Source organism: Panthera leo, chromosome C2 (assembly GCF_018350215.1).
Source record: "Panthera leo isolate Ple1 chromosome C2, P.leo_Ple1_pat1.1, whole genome shotgun sequence".
In the NCBI taxonomy this organism is placed as follows: domain Eukaryota; kingdom Metazoa; phylum Chordata; class Mammalia; order Carnivora; family Felidae; genus Panthera; species Panthera leo.
Genome location: NC_056687.1, coordinates 133,030,409 through 133,043,511, shown reverse-complemented (window position 1 = coordinate 133,043,511; position 13,103 = coordinate 133,030,409). Strand labels below are relative to the sequence as shown.

At 47.2% G+C, this 13,103-nt stretch overlaps 1 protein-coding gene and 1 long non-coding RNA gene across 5 annotated transcripts in view; one reads left to right on the top strand and one right to left on the bottom strand.

Moving 5' to 3' along the window:
• LOC122198916 overlaps window positions 1-13,103 on the top strand; it is a 100,559-nt gene that overhangs the window by 57,683 nt on the left and 29,773 nt on the right. The window lies entirely within an intron of this gene.
• The window catches only part of GALNT15 (polypeptide N-acetylgalactosaminyltransferase 15), a 46,280-nt gene that overhangs the window by 26,921 nt on the left and 6,256 nt on the right, over window positions 1-13,103 (bottom strand). Inside the window, exon 1 of one of the 4 annotated variants that reach the window (XM_042903811.1) lies at window positions 193-241. The exons of the other annotated variants lie outside the window; for them this stretch is intronic. The gene's annotated coding sequence lies outside the window, so the exon portion shown is untranslated. Of the gene's footprint in view, window positions 1-192; window positions 242-13,103 lie in introns of those variants that run through there. 4 annotated transcript variants of the gene reach the window in all.

Below are 13,103 nucleotides of genomic sequence, written 5' to 3'. Positions count from 1 at the left end.
GACTGGAGCTGCTTTAACCAGACGGCTCACCCCCTCCCCCAACTTAGTAGCTATCTCTCTGGGTTTGCTTGAAACTTCCGTGTAAATTCCATGTAATTCTGTGCTATGAGAATAGCAGTTGAGAGGTGTTTCCACCACTCCTAGGAGACGGCTGTCCTAATCTGTAAAATGGGAATAAAGGACATCACCCACCTCACGGAGCTGTTGTTAGGTTTGAATAGGTCGAGGTACACAGTGCGTGTCTTATGAACACAAATTATCATTCATTGAAGGGCAGAAACACTATTCTCTTTGTGTCTGCTTCCATGCAGTCTAGCATAGCACCTGGCACATAATAAATGTGAAGTATTATTCTTATTCTTACGGAAGGACAAGGATTGAACATGTGCGAGGGCCAACAAAATGCCAGACGCTTTACACATATTACTGCTTGTTTACACTAAAATACGTCTTTGGTTTGGGCTTTTACCCCCATTTGGGGGATAAGGAAACCGAGGCTCAGAGAATGGGCAAGACTTATCAAATGTCACAGTACCAGTAAGTGGCACAGAGCTTCAAAGCTGTCGTGCCCTTTCCCCTCTGCTGGTTCGTGGCTGGACAGATGGGAGTGTGAGGAGCTCCCTCCTCCAGGCCATTCGCAGGCCTGTCCGGTTCCCTCCTTCCTTTGCAGATGAGCACGATGCTTCGGATTTGCTTTGCCCTGCCTCTGCTGAGGGTTCCGACTGAGACCACAGTGGAATGAATTACAACAACAACGGGATGCGTAGAGCAGTGCGTGACTCACGACTGTTCACGGAGGCACTTGTTTTCCTAGGTAGCTTCTAAATGTCCCTCCGTGGAGGAGTATTTGCTTTTGAGTAGGGCTTATCTCAGGGACCTCAAACTTCCGACACCTAAAGGCAATTGTGATGGTCAAAGTGCATGCGGTTCTTAGTCTGACAGCCGGACTAAGGCTGGCCCCGCCTGAGAGAATACCAGGCTGCCCCATTGGCTCACCATCCCTCTGCCTGGCACCGTGCTAACCAAGGCTGAAACCCTCCGTGTGCAGGACACCCGCATGTGACTCGGGAAAAATCCTATCGCAGCCGGTGAAGGGAATTGATAGTCAGGAAGAGCTTTAAGGTAACAGTAAAACAGAAATCCTAGATTTCAAAAAAAAAAAAAAATGAACATCTCATAAACTAGCTGTGCCAGTTACTTTATTAGTTCTGTATGTATGCACTCTTTCTTTCCATAAAGGATTTGAAGTCACTCAAAAGGAATACGTACAATAAAATGATGGTAATGTAAAAGTAAGGATGAAAATCAGGAGTAGGGAAATACAAGCAAGAGTAGAAAGTCAACATTTGGAGAAAGAACATAAATATATAGGCCATAAGGGCCTGGGTGTTTGCAGAAAGAATTTTAAATGTGAGCTTCCTAGTAGCCAAAGGAAAATAGGAGGTTTATTCTGCAACGGAATTGACACCATCGGAGAGGTTACATCCCAGATTTTTTAAGGGAAAGTGATGTTCTTTCTAATACTTTTTTTAAAAATAACTTTTATTTTGAAATAGTTTAAGACTCAAGAAGTTGCAAAAATAGTACAGAGAGTTCCTGTGTTATCATCACCCGGCTTCCCCCAGTGATGATATGTTACGTAACCATCCACCATGAGCAAAATCAGGAATTTCACACGGTTCAGATACTATTAGCTCAAATACAGACCTTATCTGAACTTCACCAGTTGTTACATCCAGCACTAGTTTTTAAGAGAAATTCCTATGGACTTTAGAGAGAAGTCCCTAAATGGGTGACAGCGTCCTTAGCAGCATGCCTGTGACAAATGAAATAATGAGTTTTATACGCACTTTTACAGTCTGCTTTCAGGGCTGTTCAGATAACAGGTCCAAAGGGGAACCCATTCCCATAAGGTTTTTGGAAGATAAAGGGGTCCCCAGCGCATATTGTGGGCTATGCGGAGGTATTTTACCCCTTCATCTCCTCCCCCCATTCCCCCCTCCTTTCTCCCCAAACCCCGGTGGAATTTTTCTCCCCCACCCCACTGACTTTGAGAATTTCCACTCTGCCCTCAGAATTGCTCTAGACCTGTTCACAAACAGATTCAAAATTTCCTTTGTGTCCTCTCTATTTCCTTTGTGGTTGAGAGTGTAGGCAAATCCCGGAGTCCTAGGACGGGGGCATCTGGTGGCTGTGAAAAGAAATCATGCCTCCTTCGTGAATCCAGTAGGTACTGAAAACATCACTAGGGCAATGGCTTGAGGTCATGCTTGGGGACAGAGAGGCCTGCATATGGCATTCTTGAGGCTGCAGTTTTTTTGTTTGCTTGTTTTTAATGTTTATTTATTTTTGAGAGAGAGGCAGACAGAGCGAGAGCAGAGGAGGGGCAGAGAGAGAGGGAGACCCAGAATCTGAAGCAGGCTCCAGGCTCCGAGCTGTCAGCACAGAGCCCGACGCAGGGCTCGAACTCACAAACCATAGGATCATGACCTGAGCTGAAGTCAGACACTTAACAGGACTGAGCCACCCAGGTGCCCCGGGGGCTGCAGTTTTACTGGGACTGAAGTCTGTCACCTTGGTGCAGAACACGGCCTTGTCTTTTCTCTCCCCAGTCCATAGAATGTGAGCACTGGAAACAGCAGTGTGTGGTGCGTGTGTCCTTGAAGAAAGGTGCTTAAAGAGCTTATACTTTAGGATCATATTTAGATTTGAATCTTCACCTTGCTGCTTCCTAACCCCTTGGGTAATATACCTGATATTTATAAGCCTTCATTTCCTCATCTGAACACTGGATGATATTTACCCCTTGGGTCTGTTGTGAGAATGTAAGCCTTTTTTTGAGCATGTCATAGGCTTAACCTCAGTTTTCTCATCTGTAAAATGGGGTTGTTGGGAGGGCCAAATGAGTTAATACATATAAAGTACTCATAGTAAGAGTTCAATAAATGTTCATTTTTATTATTTCTTACAAGCCTTCTGTGTGCCAGATTACTTCACTACCTGAATTTGTTTGTCTATAAAATGAGGATAACATGTAGATTTACTTTACGGGGCTATGTAAAGATTATATAAACAAAGATGTGTGTTGTGTGCTTTGTCCATACAAGCTTTCAATAAATGGAAGCTGTTGCCATTACTCAGGTTAGTGTTGTGTGCGGGCTGGTTTCCGATGTTGCTTTCTATCGTGGTAGAAGACTGGTCAGGTGTTCTAAAAATAAGGACTGCTGGTACTTGTAGGATTTTCCCACGTGCTATGTCATTTAATGCTCACTCCCATCGCGGGGCTTTTGCATTGCCCAACTCCAGTGGGTGCCACGCTCATAGAATGCCACGTGATGGTGCCCCTCGGAGTTGTACAGCATGACGGTAGCATCCACCACAGAGGATTCCAGGCAAAGAAAGCCATATGAGTGATTGGAGTTCATCCAGATCCCCTGCCGGACCCACTCTCTGTAGAACACCAGCCTACAATCGCCCAGGCAGCCATTGGGAACAAGGGCCTCCCAGCCCCTTTGTTCATCCAAGTGGCTTAGGTGGCTTCCATTTTGTTTTGTAAAAATACAGGATGAACTCTCCTCAAGAGAGTAAGGCTTGTGATAGCAAGCATCCACTCACTCCTTAACTGACGTGAGTGTGTGAGGCTTGGGAGATTCTGATGGAACAGTAAGGAATGGTCCGGATCATGGGGCCCTGATCACCTGTGTCTGGGAACCCTGGGCCCCTGATGTCACCACGGGGATACTAGGTCCCTAAGGAGAGAGAGGGCACAAGGAAGGAGGTGGGAAATGGGGAAAGGAAGGCAGTTGGCACTAAAAGCCTGCCGTCTGCTTCACAATATACCCATGCTTCCTCCCCACCTCCCACCAATCTTACAGAGCTTTGGAGGGTGGAGAGCGAGGGGTGTGGTAGGCCAGAACTAGGGAGAGAGCTTGAGCAGTGATTCAGAGAAGTTGCTGGAAGCCTCTAAAAAAACAAGCAAGCAAACAAAACAAACCCTCTAAAATCCAGCCAACAAAGATTGTTAAAGGGGGGCCTTAAAGTTTATCTAGGCCACCACCTCCTTGCAAGTGCTCCTTGGTCGGGTACAGAGTGAGCACACACTCAAACGTCCGCAGAGACTGGCATACATCCAGAGGACAGCAACCTGGCCCCGTGGGGGCTGCAGTGAGCTGAAGATCACATGCCTCACCCGCCACCCCCCACCCGCCGCCCTCCCCAAGAGCAGCCAATGTTACTAGGAGGAAATTCAGTCCAGTGTTGCCGGATCTTTCTGATTTTCAGAAAGAGCCATAAACCTGAATTATTTATGGGAAATCTCTTGGTTTGATTAAAAAAAATTTTTTTTTGAGGGATACCTGCGTGGCTCAGTCAGCTGAGTGTCTGACTTCGGCTCAGGTCATGATCTTGCAGTCATGAGTTTGAGCCCCGCGTCTGGCTCTGTGCTGACAGTTCAGAGCCTGGAGCCTGTTTTGGATTCTGTGTCTCCCTCTCTCTCTGTCCCTCCCCTGCTTGTGCTGTCTCTGTCTCAAGTAAATAAATGTTAAAAATTTTTTTTTTAATTTTTGAGAGAAGGAGAGAGAGAGCAAGAGGAGGAGAGGGGAAGAGGGAGAGAGAAAGAACCCCAAGCAGACTCCATGATCAGCATGGAGCCCGACACAGAGCTCAGTCCCATGACACTGGGATCATGACCTGAGCTGAAATCAAGAGTTAGACACTCAACCGACTGAGCCACCCAGGTGCCCCAAATCTGTCAATTTTTAAATATTGGTCACTCTTCCAATATTAAAAAAAAAAGACTATGGCCTAGCTGGCTCAGTCAGTAGAGTATATGACTCTTGATCTCAGAGCTGTGGGTTCAAGCCCCATGTTGTGTATAGAGATTACTTACAAATAAAATCTTAAACAAAAACAACTGTGGCCAAACCACATGTCTGTGACAGGATACAACTTGCGAACTGTCATTTGGTGACATCTGAGTTACCCCTGACTCCTGTGACTCCTGTCCTTCATCCCAGGCAACAATTTGCCTTCGGTGCTTCTTTTCCCTCTAAGACCCTCGTGCTTGGAGCCAGCAAGCACTATGATTAGAGCCCGAGCCGGGATACTGGTCTGGAGGGAAGAGTGTGAGACGAGGTGTCAGAGAGCATGTGCCGTGTGCACTGAAGAAGACCTATGTCGTGCTCAGACTTCCGAATCCCCTGTGAGGAAGGGAAATAAGGGACTTTGAGCAGGTCTGTCTCTTCTCTGGGGCCCAGTTTCCATATCTGATGAGGGAGGAGTTCACTCACTGCACAGTGTCTAAAGACATTTCCAGCTTTGTCGTCTACGCTCTGTTCTCTCATTGTCTACAATGGGGGACTGGGGAAATTAGGGTGGACCATGTGATATTGCAGTGTCTTATTAATATTCCTTATAGCCACCACTTAATGAGTCTTCTCTTCCTGTGTACCAGGTGCTGTGCTAAATACATGCGTTATCACATCTAATCCTCCCAAGTGCATTTTGAAATAGGTCTTTTCACGTGTGCAGAGATGGTCACCATAATTCTGTCCACCCTCACATGCATGTTCCTTTGAGACGTGACTGTGCCGCTTTTCTCACTGAGAAGTGCAACCTATTTCTCCACCCCCCGAACCTAGCTGGTCTTGTGATTTTTTCTGATGGATAGAATGTACTGGAAGTGATGTTCTCTCAAGATTAGGTTCCCAGGGGCCTTGCCGCTTCTGCTGGCTGCCATAAACTGCAATGCCAGGAAGGCTATCTACTCTAACAGAGGGTGAGAGGCCACTTGGAGAAAAGCTGAGGTTCCCCCGAAGACAACCAGCATCGGCTGCCAGGTACGTGAGTGAGGCCATCTTGGATCGCTCAGTCCCAGTTAGCCTCCAGAGGACAGCAACCACAGGAAGGACCCCAGGTGGGGCTGGCAGAAGAAATGCCCAGCTCAGTCCAGCCTAATTATAGAATCATGGGTAAATGGTTATCGTTTTAAGCTACTAGTGTTTTGAAGTAATGATTGCATTGAGACGTAATTCACACCTCATAAAATCCACCCTTAAAAAAGTATACAATTCAGTGGTTTCTAGTATCTTCACAAACCTGTTCATCTACTACTGCTATCTAATTTCAGAATATTTTCTTTTTAGATTTTTAAAAATATTTCTTTCTTATTTTTGAGAGAGAGAGAGAGAGGAAAAAAACATGAGCGGGGAGGGGCAGAAGGACAGGGGGGTGCAGAGGGTCTGAAACAGGCTCAGTGTTGACAGCAGAGAGCCAGATGCAGGGCTCAAACTCATGAACCGCGAGATCATGGCCCGAACCGAAGTTGGACGCTTAACCAACTGATCCACCCAGGTACCCCCCCAGAATATTTTCATCACCCCAAAAGAAACCCATTACCCATTAGCAGTTACTCCCCATCCCTCTGTCATCCACGCCAGCCCCAGGCAAACACTAATGTACTTTCTGTCTCTATAGACTTCCCCACTCTGGACACTTTATACGTATGAATGGAATCACACAGTACGTGGCCTTTTGTGACTGGCTTCTTTCACTTAGCATAATGTTCTCAAGGTTCATCATGTTGTAGCGTGTATTAGTACGTCACTCTTTTTTACTGCCAAATAATATTCGTTGTTTGAATACACCACGTTTTATTTATCTGTTTGTCAGCTGATGGGCATTTGTTTCCATTTTCGGTTGTTTTGAATAACGCTGCAATGAAAATTCATGCACAAGTTGTTATGAACTCATCAAACAAGTTTTTGGGAACATATGAACTATGTTTTCAGTTCTCTTGGTTGTATCCCCAGGATTGGCATTTCCGAGTCAGGTGGTAACCGTTAAGCATTTTGAGGAGCTGCCAGACTATTTTCCAAAGCAGCTGCACCACTTTGCAACCCCACCAGCAATGTGTCAGGGTTTCAACCTCTTCACATCCTTGTCAGCACTTGTCATTGTCTGTCTTTTTTATTTTAGCCATTCTAGTGGGGGGTGAAGTGGTATCTACTGTGGTTTTCCTTTGTGTTTCCCTGCTGACTAATGGCTTGAACATCTTTTCATGTGTTTTTTGGCCATTTCCATGTATTCCTTGGAGTAATACCTATTCAAATCTTTGCCTATTTTTTAAATATAAATTTTTATTTATATTTGAGAGAGAGAGAGAGATAATTGACAGTGTGTGAGTGGGGAAGGGGCAGATATAGATGGAGACAGAATCTGAAGCAGGCTCCAGGCTCCCAGCTGTCAGCACAGAGCCCGATGTGGGTTCAAACTCACAAGTCGTGAGATCATGACCTGAGCCAAAGTCAGATGCTTAACTGACTGAGCCACCCAGGCTTCCGGAAATCTTTGCCTATTTCTAAATTAGGTGTCATTTTGCTGAGTTGTAAGGGTTCTTTATGTATTCTGAAACAAACCCCTTATTAGATTTGTAAATATTTTCTCCCGTTCTTGGGTTGTATTTTCGCTGTCTTGAAGCACAACACTTTTAATTTTCATGAAGTTCAGTTTATCTGTTTTTTTAAGCCATGGAATTTTGAGGTGGTGTGTGTGCAGCACTAAATAATGGGTTCATATTCCCATTTTAAAGATGAGGAAACTAGAGCCCAGAGAGCCTAAGTTACACAGCAGATAGCAGATGGCCAGTCTGACTCTACACCTAATGCTCTTAACCAGTATAGATATCGCTATTTTTGACGAAAGTGCTGACAGAATGTTCTGGATTCAGAGTCGTGAGGCTTGGGTCCCACTGTCCAGATCAAAGTGACAATGATGGAGGGTTATCTGAAGAATACACAATCCATTGATTCCTTCACATGTTCTGGGCTGTCTACACTGATTCGTTAAGGTCCTCAGAAAGCACTGTCTTGGCTGCCTTAGAAATGTGCTTATGTGGAGTCATGCTTGGCATCACTCTCTCAGCTTTCATCAGGTTTATGAAACCTGCTTTGCATTACAGAGGGAAACTGTTGAGGCTGTCGTGTCCTCTATCACTGACTATTCCCTCTACGCAGCTTTGAAGGCAAATTCCTTTCAGGCAGAAGTGTCGGGAAAAGGCACTTTTCTTCCTCTGAGGACTTGGTATGTTTTCTCCTCATGAGCAATAAGGATCATGATATATCTAAGGTGTTTCCTTTCTCAGTTTGGCTGCCAGGAAGCTCAGAGTAAGGAAATAGGATATTTAGTCACCGAGACGGTTCTACGGATTGTCTGTCTTCATTTTAATTTTCTCTTTGATCCTGACCTTCCATCGTCCAACTGGTGGTTTAACAGATATTTACTGACAAGCTTATACGCATGAGGACTAAAATAGATAAGATCGTTGAAGCAGAATTGTGATGGCCCAGCCATATCCCCTTCGGCCCTATCAATATAGTACACAACAGCCTGCCTTCCAATCGTGTGAGGGCTTTCTCTGACTGCTGGAGATGCTCTCCTCAAGCAGGCCTGAAGAGCTGGAGAATTAACCTCCCACCCGCCCCTGACAGCTGTCCTCAGCCAGCGATGAGAAAGAGTTGGCATATTAATACCCAGCAACCCCTGACCCTAAGGAGGTCTAACACATGGAGCTGCGTGTGCCACAGCCTCTCCCAGATTCCCCCGCAGGCCGAGCTCTAGCTCTAGTTAACCACCAAGGTAACTGCCTTGAAAACACACCTTTCGTTGCTGTCCTATTTTCTGCTCCACATTGCCAGTCCCCTACCGGTGCTCCCTGACATCATCTGCAAAACAAATGCTTGTCTCAGGGTTTGCTTTGGAGGAACCCAAGCTAAGATAGTCTCTGGTGTCATGGAGCTTACATCCTATTAAGCGGATGACCAAATAATTATTTAACCACTGTAGCAAGTGCTCCAAGGAGATCCTCAGGGAGTGGGGCAGCAGTGAGATGACAGGCAAGACCTGAAGGGTGGGTAGGAGGCAGTTGAAGGAAGGTGTGTGGGTGGGGAACAGTGTTCCTGACAGGTGTCATAGCGTCTGCTAAGGCCTAGAGGTAAAAAGGAGCTTGGTGTATACCAGTAACTGAAGGAAGGTGTTCCAAAGTATATTTCCCCTTATCTTGATTAACAACATATTAATAGCGATTTTCTATTTTATGATGTATTTTTAAATCCTTTGAGGGATGAAGGTAGGTAGGTAAACAAACAAGTGAGCAAAAGGTAAATGGTCCATGCAAGTGGCCCCGGGCAAGTCACTTCACCTGCCCACGTCTCGCATCCTTTCTGTCGAGTGGGGATGCACATTCTTCCTGCTCTATCTGTGCCATGGCTCTGTTGGGGGGAATCAGTGGGGCGGCGCATAGAAACAGCTTTCGGACATTGCAGAGCAGTATCCAAATGTGACAGGTAGTTGTGAAAAGGAAGAAATGCACATTCTTCTTATTAGCTAATAGGGTTACGTTCTTTGTTCTTCAACCATATATCTGGTGGATATTTTACTATCTCAGTTCGTATACATGAAAAGCTCACCTGACCTCATGTGTCCATCTTCTGAGTGGCAGCAGTGGGGAAGGAAAGACCAAGGGCTTTGGAATCCAATCAACTCGGCTTTGAATCCTGGTTCTGCTATTTACATCCCCTAATTAGTCAACACAAGGATGCTGTTACTTTTCGATAGCCCAGGGGAACTTCTTGGATTAAAGGGATCGTCCTGGCTCTAGAGAGCTGCTGAATACAAGTTAGTTTCACATCTTCACACTCCAAGATCAGGGGAGTCCGGGTCTGGCTTTATACACAGATGCATGCCCTCTCTGCATGCAGCTCCAGGGTCCCCTGTGAACTCAGAAAATGCATTTGGATGATGATTCTGGAGAGGATGAGTCACAGCTTTGCGCCAGATGGCCTGGCTGTGGCACAAACACCGCCCCCACCCTTTCCTCACCTGGCCAGGGTAGAAAGCTTTCTGCTGGGTTTTCTGTCTTGGGGTTACTGACCTCCAGCTTCTACCAAATCAGCAGAAGTCCCCCACGCAGACGAGTTTCCATATCGCTGCCCTGAGCCCAGCGATGTAACAACCTGGTTGCTTATCTGTATCCCTCAACTCACCCCAAGCTCCTTGGGTTTGGGGCGGGGTCCTGCTCACCTTCTCACCTTTGATAGTTGCTAAATAATTATTTGTTCAGTGAATGAAGGTAGACACTGTTCTTGCTCACAAGGAGTATATAGACTGGTTGTCTATATAAATGGGAGGGTAATAACCGTAGACTCAGTTCTCCACAATCTGTGAAAATCCCAATGTTTAGTACATTTTGTCTGTAGTTAATGGGGCTCATCTTGGGAACACCAATTTCCAGGCCATGCCTGGAGACACAAGGGCTGGGACACGGCCTGGGGATGATCCTGTGAGGGATGGACAGTGTTCCTATGAATGAGAGGGAAGTATGTTCAGGCTGGAGCCTGTGGGTAAGGCTAATGCTGCCCGCCTATCATTCCCCAGAGTTAGAGAGAAGTCATACAAGGGGCACACAGTCTCTTTGTAGGGTCCTCAGAAGCCTCACAGCCTCCTTCTAGGGGCTCCAGGCATCCTTAGCTTTGCTCTGATTCTGGCTCCTCAGCCCTGGACTAAAAGTGGGCACTGACAGGTAGTCGCTGGTCTGAACACTGACCAGAGCCTATGAAGCATCCTGGCACAGTAGTTTCCCCTAACAGGCATAGCCTCCCCCAAATAATGGCCAAGTGAAACTTCCAGATCCTCTGTCTCAAGGAGTTTGATATTCAGACATACAGAGAGGATCAGCAGTTGGTAGCAGGTCATAGGACAGGCAGTAAGTCAAAGGTGAGGCAGCAGAAGCCAAGAGGTAACCCAGTGCCTCTCACACGTTAACCTGTACCTGTACCACCGGGGCATCTCCATAAATGCAGATTTGGATCTAGGAGGTCTGGGTGGGGCCTGAGGTTCTGCATCTCAGGTGATCCCGATGCTGCTGGGCCTCCAGACCAGAGCTTGAGTAGAGGACAATGGTTGTTAGTGACGAGACACCAGCAAGTAAGTGGCCATGAGGGCGATATGAGCAGGCTCCAGGGACGCCAGCTGCTGGAGGACATCAGGAAGGCTGAGCCCTAGAAGTACCATGGCTCGTGAGTGTCTTTCCTGTCCTCCTCCTATACCCCCTGCAGTCCTCCCTGGACTGTCCATGTTCCTCACTTCCTGTGCAAACTACAGGAACCCCACCACCTGCAGTAACACCAGTGTTTCTGCTCCTTTTCACCTAAAAGGGCCTTGGCAGGAGTTCTCAGCCTGGCTGCACATTAGAATCACTTAGGAGAGTCCCCTCGAATTGTATCTAATTGGTTGGTCTGGGGTGGAGCCTGGGTGTGATGATTTATAAAATTCTGCAGCTGATTCCAATGTGCAGGCAGGGCTGTGAACCATTGGCCTCATCAGCATTTCTCAAGCTCTGACATGAATATAAATCAGCTAGAGATCTTGTTAAAAATAGAGATTTTCATCTAGTAGGTCTGAGTGGGGCTTGAAAGTCTGCATTTTTGATGCTGCAGGTCTGAGGGCCATACTTTCAGCGGAAATAGCAGTTTCCTTAAGAATTAAACAAGATAAGATGCAGGTTGACCACCTCTGATCTAATCCCCAAGCCTAACCCGAAGCACAAAGCAAGACTCTACTGCATTGGCTACCATGGGCACATTTGATCTCAAGGGGTTACATTTTTTTTTTATGTTTATTTATTTTTGAGAGAGAGGGAGACAGAGTGTGAGCACGGGAGGGGCAGAGAGAGAGGGAGACACAGAATTTGAAGCAGGCTCCAGGTTCCCAAGCTGTCAGCACAGAGCCCGACCGGGGCTTGAACTCATGAATCTCAAACCGTGAGGCCATGACCTAAGCCGAAGTCGGACGCTCAACTGACTGAGCCACCCAGGCGCCCCGTGATCTCAAAGGGTTATACTCAGCCTTGTCTACACCACAGACACTGAGGATGGGTGGAGATCTGGGGACGCACGGCTCCCAGCCCTGGCTACACTGGGCTTGAGGGCTGAAAGCTTGGTACTTGTGAGTTCCCCTTGTGACCTGGCTGGCCGGGCGCCAGAACAAGCACGCCTACTCACCACACTGGGTTGTCTTCCCTCCTTTCCTGAGTGGGAGGGTAGATAAGCTGAGTTCCAGCACCAGGTGTTTGCCCCAGGCTGCTCCTTCCTGCTCTCCCCTGCAAGCCCCCACCGCAGGGCCGCACCTACTCACTCCGATTTATTGGTGCCCTGCCAGCCGTCTTCTCTCACTTTTGTAGCCCAGGTGTCAGGGCCAACATAGGGGTGGGGAGACATGCTGGAGTGGCTCCCTGCCTGCCTGGAACTCGACTGACCTGACCAGAAGGTAGACTGCACCACCACCTTCTCCTTGACAATATAGAGCTGCTGCCAAAGCGGCCTCTGGGCGGGAGGGAGGGAACGAAGCGGAGGATACCCCTTCCTATGTCTTCCCACTGCCTGTGAAATGCCATTGCCCACCTGGTGCCCCACAGCGTTGCTTCTCAGCCCCGGCTGCGCATCAGAACTACCTGGGGAGGCCCAGGCCCCTCCCCAGACCAACTAAATAAGAATCCCTGGTAGTGGGACCCCAGTATGGGTCGTTTGTAACACTTACCAGGGGCTTCCAGTGTGCCACCAAGTGAGTGATGATTTAGCAGCCCACGGGGTAGAAAATAACTCTTTGATCAGAGAAAGGACAATGACGCGATGTCCACAGCTGCCTGCTCTGGCTTTTCTCCATCTTTCAATTCACTCCTAGACCCTGTACCCCAGAATATGATAAGGACAACTTCCGTTTGGATTTGAATTCCGGGGAGGGGGGGGCTGGGAGATCATCAACACTTTATCTCATTTAACCTACAACCCCACGCAAGGGTGTTATTTTATCTACATTTTACAGTTGAGGAAACTGAGGCTTAGAGAGGCTGAGTGATTATACAAGGTCACACAGTAAGAGATGAGGCCGGGTTTCGGCCCCAGGTTTCCTGTTCTTTGGGCATGTGAGTTAGTCACAGTTGCCGGTATATAAACCAGGCTAACACGGGCCAAAATATGAACCCAAGTTATAAACTGATGCGAGTAGGTAGGTAGCACAGAGCCAGCAATAGCCGAGCTGACATTTATATT